General features: G+C 41.7%; 1 protein-coding gene across 9 annotated transcripts in view; it reads right to left on the reverse strand.

Annotated features, from left to right (window-relative positions):
• Positions 1–18,459, reverse strand: part of TTLL7 (tubulin tyrosine ligase like 7) — a 114,044-nt gene that overhangs the window by 88,681 nt on the left and 6,904 nt on the right. For 4 of the 9 annotated variants that reach the window (XR_013544496.1, XM_072997879.2, XM_072997874.2 and 1 more), the window contains exon 1: positions 8,240–8,371. The exons of 1 other annotated variant lie outside the window; for it this stretch is intronic. The gene's annotated coding sequence lies outside the window, so the exon portion shown is untranslated. Of the gene's footprint in view, positions 1–438; positions 553–7,811; positions 8,066–8,239; positions 8,372–8,559; positions 8,612–18,459 lie in introns of those variants that run through there. 4 more of the 9 variants (XM_078392191.1, XM_078392189.1, XM_072997877.2 and 1 more) reach the window with 4 other exon arrangements.

Consider the following 18,459-nt stretch of genomic DNA (forward strand, 5'->3'; position numbering starts at 1 on the left):
CCGAAACTGCCTTTAAAAAAAAACACCTCCCTTCTTTGGAGGTGGTTTGCAGTCCATGACAATACTGTCCTAATCTTAATACATACTCCCAACCACACACAGCACAAATGAGCACTGCTGAAATCCCCAGGTCAAATGACACGGCTTCGGTACAATCGTCTGTCACACCTACTGTACTCCTTCGAAAACAACCACAGAACTGCATGGCATATCGAAAATCGACTCGAATACTTTATTACGGTCAAAGACCAGTAAAACCAAATCAATATAAAATAGATACATATAATTATAGTTTGGTAAAATCAGTCAGGGTAATAAAATTCCATTAAAACATGATAAAACAATTCCTTCTTTCCAGTTAATAACATCATGTATCCTTAATATAAGAAAACCTCAGACAGAGTTATATTAAAAACATATCCATCTAAGATCATCTACCCAAACATTTGTTTACGAATAGCCATTGCTGCAGCACAGAATTTCACCACTTGTCTTGTTATATGAGGGGTATTGTCAGAGAGTAGCAGCTGGACATAATCCTCCTCTGATCTCCTGGGAAATTTACAGATAATAGGTGATAAAAGCTCTATACGGAGATCCTGATAACAAGTACAGACCAACTGATTCAACTTTATCACTATTACAAGGGCAGAGACAGTCGAAATCTTCCCTCCAAAAGCTTAGAAGGAAGTACATTAAGCCTAGCTAGCGTAAAAGCCCTTATGATTTTAGATGACATAGTGCTGGCTAAACTGCATGGCATATCATCACAGTCCACAATGTGGTGAAATAAAAGTATGTGCTCAGCATACGCAGTATGGTTCTACAACACGTACTCCACAAAAATTATAATATGTTATGGGAGCCTAAAATAGCAATCCAGTGCAACACTGAACTCTCACTGAACTCAGCAGGATTTACTTTCAAGGCAACATGCAAATAAATGAAATTACTAACATTGAAAAATGCCTTGGGTTAATAGTTACAGATGATGCTGTGGCAATGATATTTCTTTTCTCTCTCTCCCCCCGCCACACCCTCAAATACAGGCAAAAACAAGTAAAATGGGATGCTGGAAGACAATTTTATATGCAAAGCTGTCAACAGTATTTTCATAGTTTTAGTTGTTTTACTGTACGGTGATACCTCTTTTCTCATTAACAAAGATGACATGAGAGCAAAATTTGACAAAGAAAATAACGCTTTAGCAGGTTCCTTATTATTAAGGGTGTGTCTGTAAAGTATGTACAGGTACACATAAAAGTGACAACTAGCCCACCAGGGTTATTTTGCTGTGACAAAGTTTCTCCCTTTTTCCACACTTGGAGCAAGCCAGTTCAAAGGCTCCTACCCATCTCCCTTTCTGGATCAGATTACATACTGTACATTTGTATTGGAGGTGGGTAATCCCTGGGCTACATGTGGCTTTCCAATTCCTATAAGTCACCGCTGCCTTGAGGAGAAATTAAAAAGAAAGAGAAGCAGGGCCAGCAACTGAGCAGTAGCTAGAGCAGTGCCATTGGAACAGTGCTCCAGGCACTACACTCTGTGGCTTCACGCCTATGCTAACACATGAGCCCAAATACCCTCTGTCCTCTCAATACTGAGGTGGGATTTCAGAAAAAAAGCACATGGCAAAGGAAGTGGGTGGGAACGAGACAGCAAAGAGAAACAAAAAAATTCTACTACTTCCTGCCTGCAGCTGCTTATTAGACTCAAGTAAGACAAAAGGGGGCATCAACTATTAGGAAGGAGAGAAATCTACCCATATTCTAATAGTTTTCGTTCAGCAAGCACTTTGAATGTAATTTTTGCTTTTATTTGCTTGATTGATTTTCTTAGTTTGGGGAGAAAAGGTTGTGTGTGTGTGTGTGTTAGATTGCTATTTTTTAACTTGGGGTGGGTGTTTTCCCTGTTTGATTGCCTTTTTAATGTTGTTATTTGGTTAATTTACTATATATTTACTGTTAAAGGTGCATATTTAGTGGAGTTTTTTAGAAACTGTTTAGTTATTTTCTTTGAGAGAACTGGCCAAAGTGTAAACTTTGTGTCTGTGTCAGTGTGCCACTGGGCTGCATGGGCAGTTGTCGATGGTTTGACATAGCTTGGGGCATTTCTCTCTTGTTTTCGGTGTTATGTTGTTGCTGCCTGCTCTGGGGATTGGGTGCCTCTATGTGCTAGACAGCCAGTGCCAGCCTGGCTGTTGCCTTGCCTTTTTTTCCTATTGTACTGCTCAGCCCAAAGAGTTTCTGTTGTGCTGGGTGGTTGGCACTGAACCCATATTGTTATTTTCTCTTTTCTAATTTGTAGTTACTTTATTGCTTTCTGGAAGAAGAAAAGGAGGAGGTGGAGTCGGAAGAGGGATGTAATACAGTACAGTAATGATAATATGAACTAGTGCCTGCATAGGTCTGATGTTTGGTGTTTTTTCTAGTGCTGCTCCCTGTTTTTGGAGTAGATTGATTTTCTGTCACCTTGCCTTTGCTTTTTTGGAGCAGTTTTCAAGTGTACCTTAGGACTTTTGGAGCATCAGAAAACGTGAGTGAGGACACACAAAACAAATGACTTAAAAGAGGCTTTCCTTTTCATGCAAAATGAAAGGCCTAGTATGCAAAAAATACAAACATGAATGAAAATAAAAGAGACCACCAAAAGAAGTAGTATGAATATTTTTACTATGCACCTCCCTAGCAAGGTCTCTTAAGTCTTAAATTGGCATTCTGTCCACCGCACACTTGCTCTGAACTAATGATTATGTATACAGTATTTAAATGGTTCCATCTTCCACCAGAACAAACTACAAAATCTACTCTCTACAACCAAGGCCTGATACAACCATACATCTTAGATGCTCACAATGCAAGCATTTAAAACAGACATTTCCTAGGCCTATGTCACCTAGCCCATAAACACAACAACAAAGGCAAAGCGGCACTCAGGAATAGTTTGTTGCAATATAGATCCAAAACAAAAAATGTCATTTGTTTTCAACTGCAATTCCTATCTAAAAACCACTCAAATGTATTTATCATCAGCAATTTACAGCCCATCCTGGACAACTTCCTTCTCACTAACCTTGGATGGTAGGAGATGTACAATGTGCACTGTGCCCAATGTGAAATATCATTGGAAACAAAAGAGATATTGGCAAACAGCTCTATGACAGGCCCAGATGCCTATTCTATCCCTATGTCTACTCTGGCAGCACTGTCATGTGACCTAATATTATCTGCAGCACTAGGGGCTTATACTCCTGCTCATCTTCCAATATGTTCCAATGGTATCTTTTGTCAGCAAAGCCCTTGCAATGTCCTACATTATACACAGGACAACCAGACCAGTCTCTATCTGTTTGCTTACACTCAGACTGCAAATCTGGCAACCAAAATAGCATTTTTCAAAAACCATTGAGGGAAAATGTCAACCTGCCAAAGCACTCTACTGGTTTTAAAGTGGCCATTCTTGAACAAAGGAGCTTTGATGTTGAGTTGAAGCACCTTATGTCTGAATTACAGATCATCAAGAGGTTCACCTCTGTCTTCTAACACTTAAACAGGCACATCAAAAAAAATAACACTGCATGGTTTTATCATCTTTCCAATGTCAAGACATCCATGTTCTTATCCAGCAACTTTTTCATGAATGGTCCCTGTGCGCAAAAGTAATCTACATTTCACTTCCTTTTGAATGCCCTGTTCACAGTCTCTCCAGCAATGTGTATATTTAATTGTGACTCAGCACAACAATTTGCTTTTCTGAAGCAGCTGACTATAGCCCATGAAAACTTTGCCCAAATGTTTCAGTCTAAAGTGTGAGACAATTCTTTGTATTTTTGCTGCAAAAGGCTCTATCCAGCTCCCTCTCTTGCAACAGAGCTATCTTTCATCCAAAGATTTAGGGATTTATTTCAAAGTCTGCTTTTTGTTTTCCATTTTTTGCATGTAAATAGAATGCATAAACGGTGCATCTATTGTGACCTTCACTTGCTTGGATTAGTAACCTTGTTCCTTTTTCAGTTATAAACAGTCTCCCCACCACTGCTTCATGCACATGTATTTCAAAGAGGCAGGTATGCGGCTCCCAGACATGAAATTTGAATGCAGATATTCACATGTGAATGTAAAGGTTCAAAAAAAAAAAAACAGCCAATATCATAATAATACAACAACCTAGTGAACTTGCAAACAATTGATAGCTTATACTGTATCTGCATGTTTGCAGAAAACAAAAAGATTTAATTAATTAAGTCAACACTTGTCTTCTTGGCTACATTATAAGCACAAGGCCACTCTGCAACAATTCATGTCAAAAGTTGCAGTGAAACACAAAAACGGCATAACAAAATTTGAATTAAAAGAAAAAAAGAAGGCATTTGCTAACCATCCTGAAAACAGTTCCCAAAATTTTGGCAAACTGCATAAATACCACTTGTGTTTCACTGATACTACTTAATGTTAGAGTCAAACCAGCAGAGACTTCATGAACTCTTAAAAGTGGGATTTCTCTGACTACTGAATAGTATTTGTTTGTCATAGCACAAGCTTTACTCATTCCCCGTATCCTGCTTATTAGCTTGCTTTGCTTTGTGATTGGTCACTGGGAAGGAAATGCATGCGTAATTTGCAAATCTGGTTGCTCAGGCAGGTAGCTGTTGAGAACTGCATCACTGGACAGCCACTATCAGCTTCTAAATGTGTATTTGGTGTTTTGTGTAATGTGACCCTTAAAGAGCAATAAAGAAAATGCACAACCTGTACATGTGCACACACTGTGCACATAGCTCCAAATACTATCAATTAAAGAATACTGGCATTTGGTTAGACCATGATTTGAAACTTAGGACAGCAATAGGTAATTGAAAAAGTAGGAAACATTCCTGTATTTTCCAGTCTGTTGCTCCTACCCAAGAAACAACTGATCCAACAGAAGCCTGCACTATTCTCACTGCACTTATGAAATCCTTCATCACCAAATCATTGTTCTATTGGAGTAATTCTTTCTAATACTGCTAAGGAGTGAGGGATTAAGTACTTTGGAAACAAGAGAACAGATAACTCTCTGTTTCAAACTAGACTTATTATTTCTACCATGTCAACTACATATATGAAGCTCTACAAAGAACAGACCTGTCACTTCCCTGTCCCAAACGGTATGATATTAGACACAGGGAAGGTACAGAGGAAGGCAGAGGAAATAGAGACAGGAATAAAGAAAAAAAGACTATTTCAATAGTTTAGTTTATACATACATTGAACAAAGCTGACCACTGGCTATTGTCACAGACAGCCAGGGTCCATGGATCCAATAGAGTGGCAACACATTCTAAAACTCTGGGATGAGCGCATCCTCACCAACTCAGGTCATGAGCCAGCCTAACTCATCCTATAGGGATGAGACAGAGGTTGTTCTCCTCCACTAGCCTCTTCCATACAGTAGTTGATCCTTGGAAGCCTGACAATTTTAAGATGAAAGCATCAAAATGAACTGTGTTTTCTGTATAAGTTACAGCACACTAAAAAGTGAAAGACACTTATTGTTCAGAAACATCAGAATGTTCCACAGAGATATTATAAAATAACTACTAGAACGACAGCAGCAGCAAATATTAGTATGCCCCAGACTTGGTCTCTTACAAGGTTACATGTTGTTAACACATACTTCTTGAATAGAATGTTGTATGAAAGGAATGTTATATAAAAGAATGATGACAGGACAGAAAGCTAACACAAGCCAGGACAAAATTATCACTCAGCTTAGAAGAACTGGATCTAAATTCCAAATACTGTGTTACACCAATGGTTCACAAAGTTAACCTCACTCAACCTTCATTCTTCTCGTTTAGTGGGCTTATATCTTGCATGATTCTTGTAAATATGAACACAACTGAAAAGCACTTTATAAATTAGCATATTATATAAACCAAAGGACTGCAACAAATTGTAGTGCAATTGTACAACTGTTAAGAAAGTGACCTCTCCCCCCTTCATTTACAGCCAAGTAGTTCTTTTCACTTTTACGGGAACATCAACATGCAAATTTAGCATTCTATAAGACTGAGGTTATGATCCTATACCTACTTACTTGTAAGTAATCCTCAATGAAGCAAGGGTGCTTCTACATAATCATACATCAAATTGTTAGAAAATAGGGATATAATTCCCAAACTCACAATCATTTTTGTGCCTGAATAATTTATATGTGCTAAAGTTAAGTTTTAAAAAAGAAAAAACTTCTCAGCAGAAAATAAGTATAAATGTATCCTTTATATATTTGTCCCATTATAATGCAGCATTCTCCCTAACTGAGATGCCCTATAAAATTTGACTCTTTTTTCACAGATCTTCTAAAATATCACACCACGGCCCTAAAGTTCCCACCTCTTAAAATAATCCCATCACTTTCTGCTGTGTAATCAGTGTGACAGTATCACTGCTCGCAACACAGAAATCATTTGCTGATTTGTCCTCTAACGGGTTGTTTGACTTCTACCACAGCGAAATAGAGAGAAAAGTCACTTTAGCAAATTACTTATTTGCTCAGGACTTTCAACTGTTCAAGGCACATTACCTTCATTTTCTAGTTCCAACCCTTTGAGCAATTACAGGACGTCAGTCAGTTTTACTATTCCCCTATATTACAGATATGTATTTCTGAATTATTAGCGTTGTTCCAAATGCAAATGTCATTCCAATACAACATGTATATGCTCCACAACACATCTGTGAAAGTCTGCATATATATTTTTTTCAGGAAAGGTTTTATTTTTTTCCATGTACAACCATCTACATTTATTCAAATACAGTCATGTCATCTTCTGGTTGCTGCACAATGGTGGAGGGCAGGGTTTCACTTAACTAGGGCTTATTTTTGGGATAGGGCTTATAGTACTAGTATCCTGAAAAATCATACTAGGGCTTATTTTCAGGTTAGGTCTTATTTTCGGGGCCCAGAAAATAATAAAACATCCCCTGAAAATAAGCCCTAATGCTTTCTTTCGAGCAAAAATTAATATAAGACCCTGTCTTATTTTTGGGAAAATACTCTCTCTCTCTCTCTCTCTCTCTCTCTCTCTCTCTCTCTCTCTCTCTCTCTCTCTCTCTCTCTCTGTGTGTGTGTGTGTGTGTGTGTGTAGGACTTTCAACTACAGTATATATAAATACTGTGTATATATATATATATATATTTTCTAGAAAATAAGACAAATAGATATATATGGGTATTTAGGGGGGAGTGGGGAAAGAAGAGTATAAAAGCAACAAGAAAACCCTATGATTACCTAGTCTTTTCTTGCAAGCATCAACCAAGCACTTCACTTTTACTTTCAATCACATCAAAACAAAGATTACAATTAACATGCATAATGCATTTAACAAAGATACTGCATTGAAGCAAAATGCCTCTGGCCTTCGGTTTCTAAGAATGGAGAGCCCACGCATTCTGATCTGACAAAACAAATTCCGTAAGATTCCAGAATCAAACAAAAACCATCAGTTCTAGTTTATCATTCACGCCCAAATGCAGTCACTTTATAGATTCTTAATTTTGCCTCTGCTTTCGTGCCACCGCATTCTCTCTGGGTGATGACAGGCAACCCTGAGAACCCTGACACTTCTTAGGTAAAATGAGACATTCTGTGCCCTTTCCGTGAGACCGGCTGGGCCCCAAAGCCCTCGACAGGGCTTAACACAATGCAACCAGAGGACCCCACAAAGACAGGAGAAGGAGGAGGAGGGCACCCAACCCTCCTCTTCCCCCCCCCCCTGCCCGCGCGCCATATTTCAAAGCAAGCTGGACAACAAACACCACAGGACCTTGAGAGATGGATGGGTCGAGAGGAAAGCAGCTTCCCCCTCCCGAAAGGGCCACGAAAAAGACATTTGCTTTGCGGCCCCCTTTCTGCACGAGGGCTCCCCCTCTTCTTTTTTCTGGGGCTCCCTTGCCCTTCTGCTTCCTAGCCAGGGGAGCGATGCTGATGCTGAATCATGATCAGCGGTCACAGCCTCGACTCCTCATCCGGTGCCTCTCTAGCCTTTAACCACTCACTTGCACAGCCGTCCCTAGCCTCGGCTTCACCCCCTGCAAACAGCCCTTTTGGCCAGACCCTGGCTAAACGCGGGGGGGGGGGGGGAGAGAGGAGGTCGCCCGCCCGCCCGCCCTCTAAGCCGCACAGCTGGGAAGGTAACCTTTGGAGATTGGCCAGGAGGGCAGAAATGCCGGGCAAGGGCTGCCTCGCCTTTACCTGCAACTCCCCAGCAACCCGTCCTCTCAGGAGCTCCACCGGGCACCTCGAGGCTGAACGATGTCAGCAGCCCAGCCAAGCCTCGGAGGCGGCGGCGGGCGCCTCCTTCCTCCTCCTCCTCCTCCTCGGCTCGTGTTCCGCACACTCGCTCCCCCCCCCCGCGTCGCACCCCGGGCAGCGGTGGAAGCATCTGTTCGGAAGCCTGCCAGGACTGGGCGCGCGGTGGGAATGGTGCAACGGGGGTGGGGAGGGGGGGTGGGAGCGAGGCCGGAGCGAACCATTCCAAAACCGGGAGACGGGGGGGGAGGAGGGAGACTTACCGTCCCTTGGGGATGGGCACGGGCATGGACGGGCGAGGGATGGGGGGTAGGAAGGGGCCGGCCGAGGGATCGCATGTGGCGTGAAGGGGACGCCAGCAGCGCCTAGGGGGGAGGATGATGTCCTGGAGGCGTCTACCTTGAGGCGCCATCCCCATCACCGCCACCCGCTCCTGATGGGAAAATGGAAAGCGCCGCCTCGACAGCTTCTGCTCTCGCTCAACGGGGGGGGGGGAATGCTAACAGAGCGGGCCTAGCAACCGGAGGCGAAGGCAGGGTCAGCTTGGCGGCCTCTCGAGCCCGCGCCGCGCCGGGGCCCCTCCGTCCTCCTCCCGCACGCAGGGCTTCCCGAAGGGCGCGGGCCGACCGTGTCCTTTACCGCCTCCCCTCCCATTCACCCTTAAACCGCCTCGGGCTTCCCGCGACTTCCGAGGGAGTGTGCCTAAAATTGCACCTGCGCCCATGTGATGCTCTGCCGGTTACGCAACGCACGTTTACACACGAATTCGCTTTAATCACTCTTCTTTTGCCCAACAGTTTCTCTGATTCCTTTCTCCCTCACAGTTTAGGTTACAACTAATTCTCTCTCTTTCCCCGCCCCAACACATCTTAGTGAAGAATTGTAACCGAACACCACACTGACAACTACTGTCCTGTCCTTCTAGATACTGTACAGAGTAAGAACCTGCTAATGGTGCAGTCCTATACACCAACCCTACACGTCCCCAGCCTTCCACTATACTGTACGGTACTTCCGTACTTCCCTGGAAGTAAACCTTTGCTGAAGTCAATATTGAATTCAGTAAGGGTTATTTCCAGTGAAGTGTGTATATTTATTGAGGAGTAAGCCCAACCTAATTCAGGGGGACATCTGTAGAAATGGGTATGATTATGCTATTGAACAGCTTTCATTAATAGGGATATAAGAATGGTAATAATTATTTCCGTCCTTCAAGCCATACTGATTGACCACTCTTTTAAATAGGGGCACTGTAGATTACAGAATTATGCTTTCTTGTATGTATGATGCCAGTATGTCTTTACTTCCCTTTCTGTGCTTCTCTCACCATTTCCCATCAGTTCTGTAGATAAATGGAGAAGGGCTCTCTTTAGTGTGAGGTATCAGGAACTGTCTATATATCTTCTCACTACAGACCCTGCACATAATGCAAATATATACTTTTTCCTGGTCTCATCACAGCAATCTCCTTGGGGAGATTCCAAGAGCACTACATTATCACCTGCCAGTAAATTATTTTATATTATGAAATATGTTGATACTATATTGTTCAATATAATTATGTATTGTGAGTCTTGTTTTCTGAACAATTTTTCTTGTGTTTTTGTTTTGTGAGCTGCTCTGAGGACACATGTATAGAAATGCAGCAGAGAGATTAAAGATATGAAGTTGATATTATCACAGAATAATAGTTGTGGTATTGAATGACTTGTCAAGTCACCTTCCCATCCATCAGATATAACCATATCTTCTAGTCTTCCTGCTTGATAAGAAATTCCTAGAGCCAAGTTAGCACTTACTGTATTTTTTGCACCATAAGACTCACTTTTTTCCCACAAAACAGGGGTGTGGAAAGTCTGTGCGTCTTATGGAGCTAAGAAAACAGATTATGTTTTCCTGTTTTCTTCTCCTAAAAAATTGGTGCGTCTTATGGAAAGGTGCGTCTTATGGAGCGAAAAATACGGTAATTAGCAGTTTATTTAATAATGTGTGATTATATGCTGTCTGTATTTTCCCTTCCTTACAAACAGGGATAGGCAAAATGCAGTCCTCCAGATACAGTATTGGTAGCCTGCAATTTCCATCCAGAGGGCACTTTGCCCTCACCCTTATAGTCAATAAAAGGAAACATCAACATGTATGGAATTAATGATTGAGAATAGAACAGTGAATTTTAGCCAAAAATTATAAGATAAACTCCCAAGATAATTACAGAATAAAGCATGTTTACCCTACTGACAAATGCAAATTATCTGCATGGATATGACAAAGAAACAAATTGCAGGTGGAAGTCAGGGAGGCTGGAAAAGAGTCACTGCAGATGATAGAATGCCTCTCCATGTATCTTAGCTGATTAAACATTAGACACGCATATGCCACAGGCCAAATTCAAGCAGAAAACCCTTAACAGTAAGTTCAGCCAATCTCCGTGCCAAACATACCCTGCTCACATAAACTGACTCTGACCTATGATGGCCCTCCCAATGTTTTGTTGATATGAAGTAATCAGAAATGGTTTACCAGTTTCCCTTTTCTTACAGACCTGGGCAAAGTGCGGCCCTCCAGATGTTGCTGAACTGCAAATCCCAACATTCCTCACTGTGGGCTAGGCCTAACTCTCCTCACACTATTGGCTGTGTGGGCTAGGCCCAAATCTCCTCACTATTGGCTGTGTGGGCTAGTAATTATGGGAGTTGCAGTTCAGCAACATCTGGAGGGCCACATTTTGCCCACCCCTGCATGATACAGCTTGCCCAAAGCTGCACTGGTGACAAGACACATAGTTGCATCAGCCACACATGCTCTGGGTGATCTCAGCTGGCCCCTTTCCCAGGAAGCACACAGGGGATTGGAATGCCTGGCCCCTGGCTCCACAATCAGGTACCTCAACCCACTGAGCCATACCACCTCATCCTACATATTCCTCTCAGAAAATCAGTATCCAGAAGAAGAAGGACAGTTAGTTTCCATCTCTGTCCTGCTGCTGCCTCTTCTCCCATCTCAGTATATCCACAAGAGGTTAGGAAAAGTAACATATATTTCCCAAGAAGTAAGATAAGCACTGAATAGTAACAATGCACAAGTATCCTTTAAGAACATGCCTGATCAAGTCTCTTCTAAAAGGTAAATCCTTTACAGTATATATCAAAGCCCTTGAAAAGTCAGATTAAACTATATTTTTTCTTTTGCTAGTACATTTGTAGTAATAAAGTGGACATTCAACATGTAACTAGACACAGAACTTTCCTTTTATCCATGGCAATATTTATCTAGAACACTACTCCTCTCATTATCATGGATTCTGTATTCCTGCTGCTGAAAATAAAAGATTGTTCTCACAGGAAGAACCATAAGGATCTTATTCAAAACAGACCTATTAACTTCTCCACCCCCACTGATTCTGTTACACTAGAGAATTTCTTCCCAAAACATCCCTGGAGACAATGATTAAATGTTTCAGTAACTGGCAAAGCTTTATTCCTCATTTTAATAAACAGCCACAGCTTTCTAACCCAGTATAGTTAAAAAAAGATTCTCATGAGGAACTTTAAAGTTTCCTCTGGGCTAGTGAAATGCGAACATCTTTCCATCTACTGTACTCTTCATTCAGTCTGGTCTGTTTGTCTGATAATTACTTCCACTCTGTAGTTTGAATTACTGAATGGTAATGGCAGTGATTTATTGATTTTCATGGCCACCACTGTGGGTTATATGCAGGAATCTGTGAAGATGCTCTTTCCTCACAAATATTTATCAGAAGTTTATAAAAACTGCTTTTAAAACAGCCATTTCCTATACCAAGAGATTTCCAATGTTTTCTATTATTTCCTGAGATTGATGGCTTAATTCCAGTACATTGAACTATATTTAGCTCATATTAGAAAAAAACAGCCAATTTTTCTAAGGAACATCAGAAGATTATTTTGAAAGCAAAATACCAAAGTGTGAAGCAAATTTTATTAGATGAAGCAAAACAACATTACCATCTAGAGTGAGTACTTACAGTCTGATTCAAGCAGCTCTGAAATGACCTAACCTTTCCCATCAGATTCAGTTCCCAGCTTTTTCAAAGGCCACATGTAAGGTCACTGATGTTTACAAGAGTTGTCCAGGGCAACCAAATAGAATAAAGATATTTAAAGGGACCACTTCTAGGCTAGTAAATATTATCTTCTTGAAATGTTATCTTATTACTTGTCCCATTTGTAGAGAACACTGTTGCACCCAGTGATGTGAAAACCAAAAAACAAAGTGCAATTTATTCTCTTCCCCACTCTCTTGCAGAAAAAAGGGAGCCCACTTTTCCTTGTATTTGTGGGATTTCCAAGCATAGCAAGAGCATTTGCTTTTCAAAAAGTAATTAAAACGTCATAACCTTTGCTGCTTGAACATATTCCATTGTTCATGTATATCTGAAAAGTAAGATCAGCTCCCTCTGCTGACAAATGTTCAAGGCAGCGGACTGAGAGTTCATGTAAGGATAAAAGGGCTTGCTTAACATGGCCTATTGCAGGCCATTTTGTTTAGAGACCACTCCACCTGCTCAGAAGCAACAAAAGACTGCCAAAAATGCATGGATGGAAAGAAAAAAAATGTACTGGCTCCATGGACACTAAGCCTGTAATACTATGCACATATATTGGGAATAAGCCCCATTCAAGTAAATGGGACTGTGAGCCCCACTGACCCCTGTAGATTGGTTGAGTTCTCCATCCCAAGATGCAAAAATAAATAAATAAATAAATAAATAAAAACACCAAAGAACCTCTGAACACACTGGGGTTTACTGAACTTGGAGACAGCAGTGTAAATTTAACAACATTGAACAATTTCAAGATAGTTTCCCTCAGTGCTTGGGTACAAAGTCTAGCTTCAACTCCTTCAGAAACTCTACCCCCATCAGTTACCATGATTGAGGAGGAGTTCATTCTTGAGCTTGCTAAGGTTCTTGTCTTTCTGGGTTAGCACCCAGGGTGGAACAGCAGGGGTGGTTTATAACACTGCACCGAGGGCATGGTGGCTGATCCTGGGTTCCTGCTCTTCTTGTAACTGCCCTGGGTTGAGAATGTTGGCTTGGGTCTTAGCTTCTGCCAGGGTTTAGTTTGGGGGACCACTAATTCTCCAGGAGATCCCTCTTCAATTGACATATTGTACTTTTTTCCTTTTCTCCCCAGTAAGAGGGCTTGTGTGGTAGGTGTGGGTTGAAATGCCTCTCCACCTCTTCTCAGGGGACTCTCAGCTGAACTAATACCCTAGTCAATGGGTCTTCTTTATATACACATTCCCAGTCCCTGGGAGGTTCAGGTTCATCTGGGCTCTTGATGTCCAGCTGATACGTATGATTCTGTCTTGGGATCTTCTATTGCATCATCTCAGACTTCTTTTCCTTCCTGCTCTTTGTCTGATATCCAGTCCACTGTCTGGACAGATCTCTGTATCTTGTCTTCTCCCTTTTTTGTTCTCTTCCCTTGGCTACCTCTAAATCCTCTCTTCTAGCTCCCAGCTGCTAAGGATCTCCTCCTCCATCTCATCGTTGATCTCGCCTTACAGTTCTTGGGTTTGCTACACTTTTCCCCACCCTTTCTATTACTCCTGATTATATTCCTGCATCTGTTCCTCAAAATCTTCCCTGATCTTTGTTTTCCCCAAGACACCACCATTTACCCTATTATCCCCCAGATCTATCTGAGCATTCATAGTGTGAAATTCAGCACATCCTGGGGAGAGGTGAGACAGCCCACAAACAGGAGCCTCAAGGCCACTGTCCTCATCCTCACAGGGACTTAACATCTAAGTGAACCTACTGAAGATTACAAGGGCAGGGTCTTCTCAAATAACCCATTGGACACAGAGAAGCCACTGAGGTCATGCTTTGGAGTCAGAGGAAATTTGAACCAGATCAGGTTGATCTGGACAGATGTGGGAGAGGTCCAAATGAAAGCAAGACTCCTTAACAGCAAAATACAAATACAAAGATTTTTGAAGAACAGCAGTTTAGATTTGGAGGAACACAGAAAGCATACTTCCCAAAATTGATTCATTCCTCTCCTAGCTTTCCATATAAGGAAAAGGGTCATCAACAAGAGTGATCTACAGCAGACTCTTGCAGTTGTGTTTAGTACATTTATCTGGATGGTATAGATCCAGCACTGTCTTGAACAAGGAAAAATGCTTTCCCATTTACAGTGTGTGGCGCTCTTAATTCAGCCAATTTTTCCTTCCTGCTCTGCTCCTGCACACAATTTCAAAGGGTTCCTCATCCCTCAAGAGCAGAATTTTGTGTGACAAGGGGAACAAGAGTTATATAGAAAGTAGAGCTTGGAAGGGTAACTTTTTTGAACTATATCTCCCAAAATAACCCCAGCCAACATGGGGATATATATTCCCAAAAAGTAACATTCCCTTGCTTTGACACCCAAATGGCAGGAGGCTGGGAAGGATGGAATCTCTGGGCAAGAGACCCTTTATACCCAGAGCAGACAAGATGGCCAGCTGTGCCATCTCTGCCATTTGCACATAATTACCGACTGGAGCTCATGGCACATGCTCGTCTGATGTGGGACTTTTGGATCTACAACAGCTAGCATTGCAGAAGCCTCATGTGACTCTCCATGTCCCAGATACAACACTGCAACTCTGCCTGTTGGCTTAGGGTGCTACCCACAGGCCTCCCTCCTCAATCACAAATTAGTAAAAAATATCTCTGTTACCTTGGGAGGCAAGAAAGGCAGGTGGCTCTCAGGGCCAGTAGCTCCTATCATGGCTGGCATCCTCCCTTGTTGACCACCCATTCCGACACGAGGAAGGAAGGCTGTCAGGAGACAGTCAGTGGTGCCTATAGGTCAGGGGTCAGGGAACTTTTTTACCTTTTACCCCCCTCAAAAATTTATATACGTTGACATTACCCACCCCCCTTGGCTCTTGCCGTCTGCTGTCTGAGGCCAACCCCCGGCCCGCCTCTGTGCTCGCCCAGGACCTGTAGCCATCGTCTGGGTAGCCAATCTGGAGCTGTCACAATGCTGGGAAAGCGCATCCTTGAGGTGGGTGCCACAGGGCCAGCAGGTCCACTGGCCATGGGCTCTGGTAAGATGGGATGGGAAGAGGGCCTCCTCACCAGTGCACCAGGCAGGTGGGCACGGGCAGGAAGGAGAGCCCCAGCCAGGGTTCTGCCGGGCAAAGAGTCCAGCTGGCCTGGTACCCCGCCCTCCCCCCCCCACTTTGGAGGCGAGGAGGGCAGGCGGGTGCCCTGTGCAGTTCTTCGCCAGGGCTCGCTCTTCCCGCGACGGAACACCCGCCTACACACAGCATCGTCGGAAATAAAATGCCTCGGGGTAAAATGCCTATCGTGACTGTTCTCATTACCCCCAGGATTTTAATTTTTACCCCACTTGGGGTAATTTACGCCTGTTCCCTGACCACTGCTATAGGTCTAGAAGAAGCCACACAAACCACCTTACTAAGGCCATACTGTCTTCAAAGGAGAAAACCTGAAAACATTTATAATCAATAGTTAAAGAAGATTATATTTCTGAGTAATTCGGAAGTGTCCTTCTGGCACTGAGAAAACTCTGAAACACTGGCATTTTGTTGGTGCTGAAAAACCACACCGAGTTTTAATTTGAACTTTACCGAGATATACAAGGTGTGAACCTATTCCAGGGACATGGTTCACCACTTTGAATAGGACATGTAAAGTGCAGACTAAAACCCAGAAGGGATTCACAATGTCACTGACATTTAGTGTGACCAGCCACTATTTCTTACCTGTTGACCATTCTTGGTGGGGAGTGGGGGATGCATGTCTGTTTTATGTTATTGTTTTATGTACAGTATTTGCTTGATTCCTAGATTGACTTTAAAGCAGATCTTTTGCTTAAATGCATGAACAGTATTATCTACATTGAACTATTAATGCCCTGTAAAACAGCCATTATCTCACAGCACTCATCTTCTAATGTGAAGCATCAGGAAATGGAAATAAATATGCTGCGGTTGCCTAAGATCTGTTTAATGCATTTGAGCATACTGTGGGTCAAAGAGAACATTGGCATCTCTTTTACTAGTAAATGAGACTAAATGGCAGAATGTATTAATAATTTACTTCCTTAGCCCATTGATTTTAACTCTAGCTCCAGTAGCTTGTTCCACACTGTATGTCAGGAATAATGTATTTTCCTCCTTAGCCACATTTATGCAGGCAGTTTGTCTTTTACATTGTTTCTCTGAAAGAAAATTTGCTGGTTTTCATCATCCAGAATAATATGTGGTAAACAAAACGGACAACCAGCAATTCCATTCAAATAAATCCTCCCTTTGTAGGAGATGTAATAATGCAAAACTATTAACTTGTTGGGCAGTTCTACTGATTTTTAGAACACAAGATAATCAAGGGAAGGTTGAACACACTAAGACGAAGACATCAAAACACAGCATGGTGGCAGGTGTTTTGGGCTTCCACATACCTTCCCCATTTGCTCTGATTTCCTTTATTCTCATACACAGAAACATATAGAAAAACATTAAAATATGCTTAGAAATGAGAATGTATAAAATGTAACACAAAACAACTGCATATCTGGAAAAATATTTCAGAATAAATTATATAAATTATATTTATAGTACAATGTGCTTTATTTTGCAAACCCTATATTTGAAAGTATGTTTGTCATGAAAAATCTCTGAAACTGAATGAGAAACACTACATTTATCACAGCTAGTACTGATGTCCCAAATAAAATAATCGGGTAGGTTATATCCTGAAATTGGATCCTGCACAGTCACAAATAGGCACAATGAAAAACAGCTAATAAATAGTTTAATAGTTTCTGGTTTACTGTTTTGTAAAGCACATCAAAGAAATCTCTGGTATGAGAACCTTTCCCTCTAACTAAACCTTAAGTAGTTATAAATATTTTGGAAAATATTTGTTCTAAACCATCTTTCATTTCGTGACAGCCGAAATCATATGCCAGATTATACTCATTTCCCAGCTTAGTTATGTAGACTAGTTATATTTGGAAACTGGTTTGCCAAAGCCTCAACTGGCCTTTAGCAGTATTTGGTCATACTAGCTGGTAGACCCTTCTGTTAAGCATGTCCTACAAACTGCAGGTATAAGGTCCTTTCTCTCTGGCTATGAACTAAGTAGAGCATTTGTTGTCCACTATGGTTCTATCAACTTCCTTCTTCTATTCTGTCATGCAACATGTATTGCAAGCAATATTTTCTAAAAATGGTTTTGGTTATGATACACTATGATACAAAAACATTATAGCAAACTGGATTAAATGTGATTGTGTTCTTCACATCCCCAAACTTCCAAATAGTGAACTCTAGCTCTGTGTGAGTAGAAGTGAGTACTGGGCTGAACACATAATGAAATAGAAGGAGGGAAAAAGACGTGTGAAAAAAAAATTATGTCAAAGCATTGGGTGGGTGTGAAACCAAAGGTTTTCTGACCTAAGTGAAGTCAAGTACATTTTCTAGTAATCAGATAAAAGATGTTCGGTTCCTCACAAACTGTAGTTTAACTGAAATGCAACAATAGTCTCATTCACATATTATATACGTAATCTGGAAGTACAAGCTGGATTCTGAAGGGGCAGAGGAACTAGAGACCAAATTGCAAACATGCACTGGATTACAGAGAAAGCCAGAGAGTTCCAGAAAAACATCTACTTCTGCTTCATTGACTATGCAAAATCCTTTGACTGTGTGGACCACAGCAAACTATGGAAAGTCCTTAAAGAAATGGGAGTGCCTGACCACCTTGTCTATCTCTTGAGAAACCTATATGTGGGACAGGAAGCAACAGTTAGAACTGGATATGGAACAGCTGATTGGTTCAAAATTGGGAAAGGAGTACAACAAGGCTGTATATTGTCCCCCAGCTTATTTAATTTATATGCAGAATACATCATGCGGAAGGCTGGACTGAAGGAATCCCAAACCGGAATTAAGATTACCGGAAGAAATATCAACAACTCCGATATGCAGATGATACCACTCTGATGGCAGAAAGCGAGGAGGAATTAAAGAACCTTGTAATGATGGTGAAAGAGGAGAGTGCAAAAAATGGCCTGAAACTCAACATCCAAAAAACAAAAAACAAAAAAAAACTAAGATCATGGCCACTGGTCCCATCACCTCCTGGCAAATAGAAG

Source organism: Pogona vitticeps, chromosome 4, assembly GCF_051106095.1.
Source record: "Pogona vitticeps strain Pit_001003342236 chromosome 4, PviZW2.1, whole genome shotgun sequence".
In the NCBI taxonomy this organism is placed as follows: Eukaryota; Metazoa; Chordata; class Lepidosauria; order Squamata; family Agamidae; genus Pogona; species Pogona vitticeps.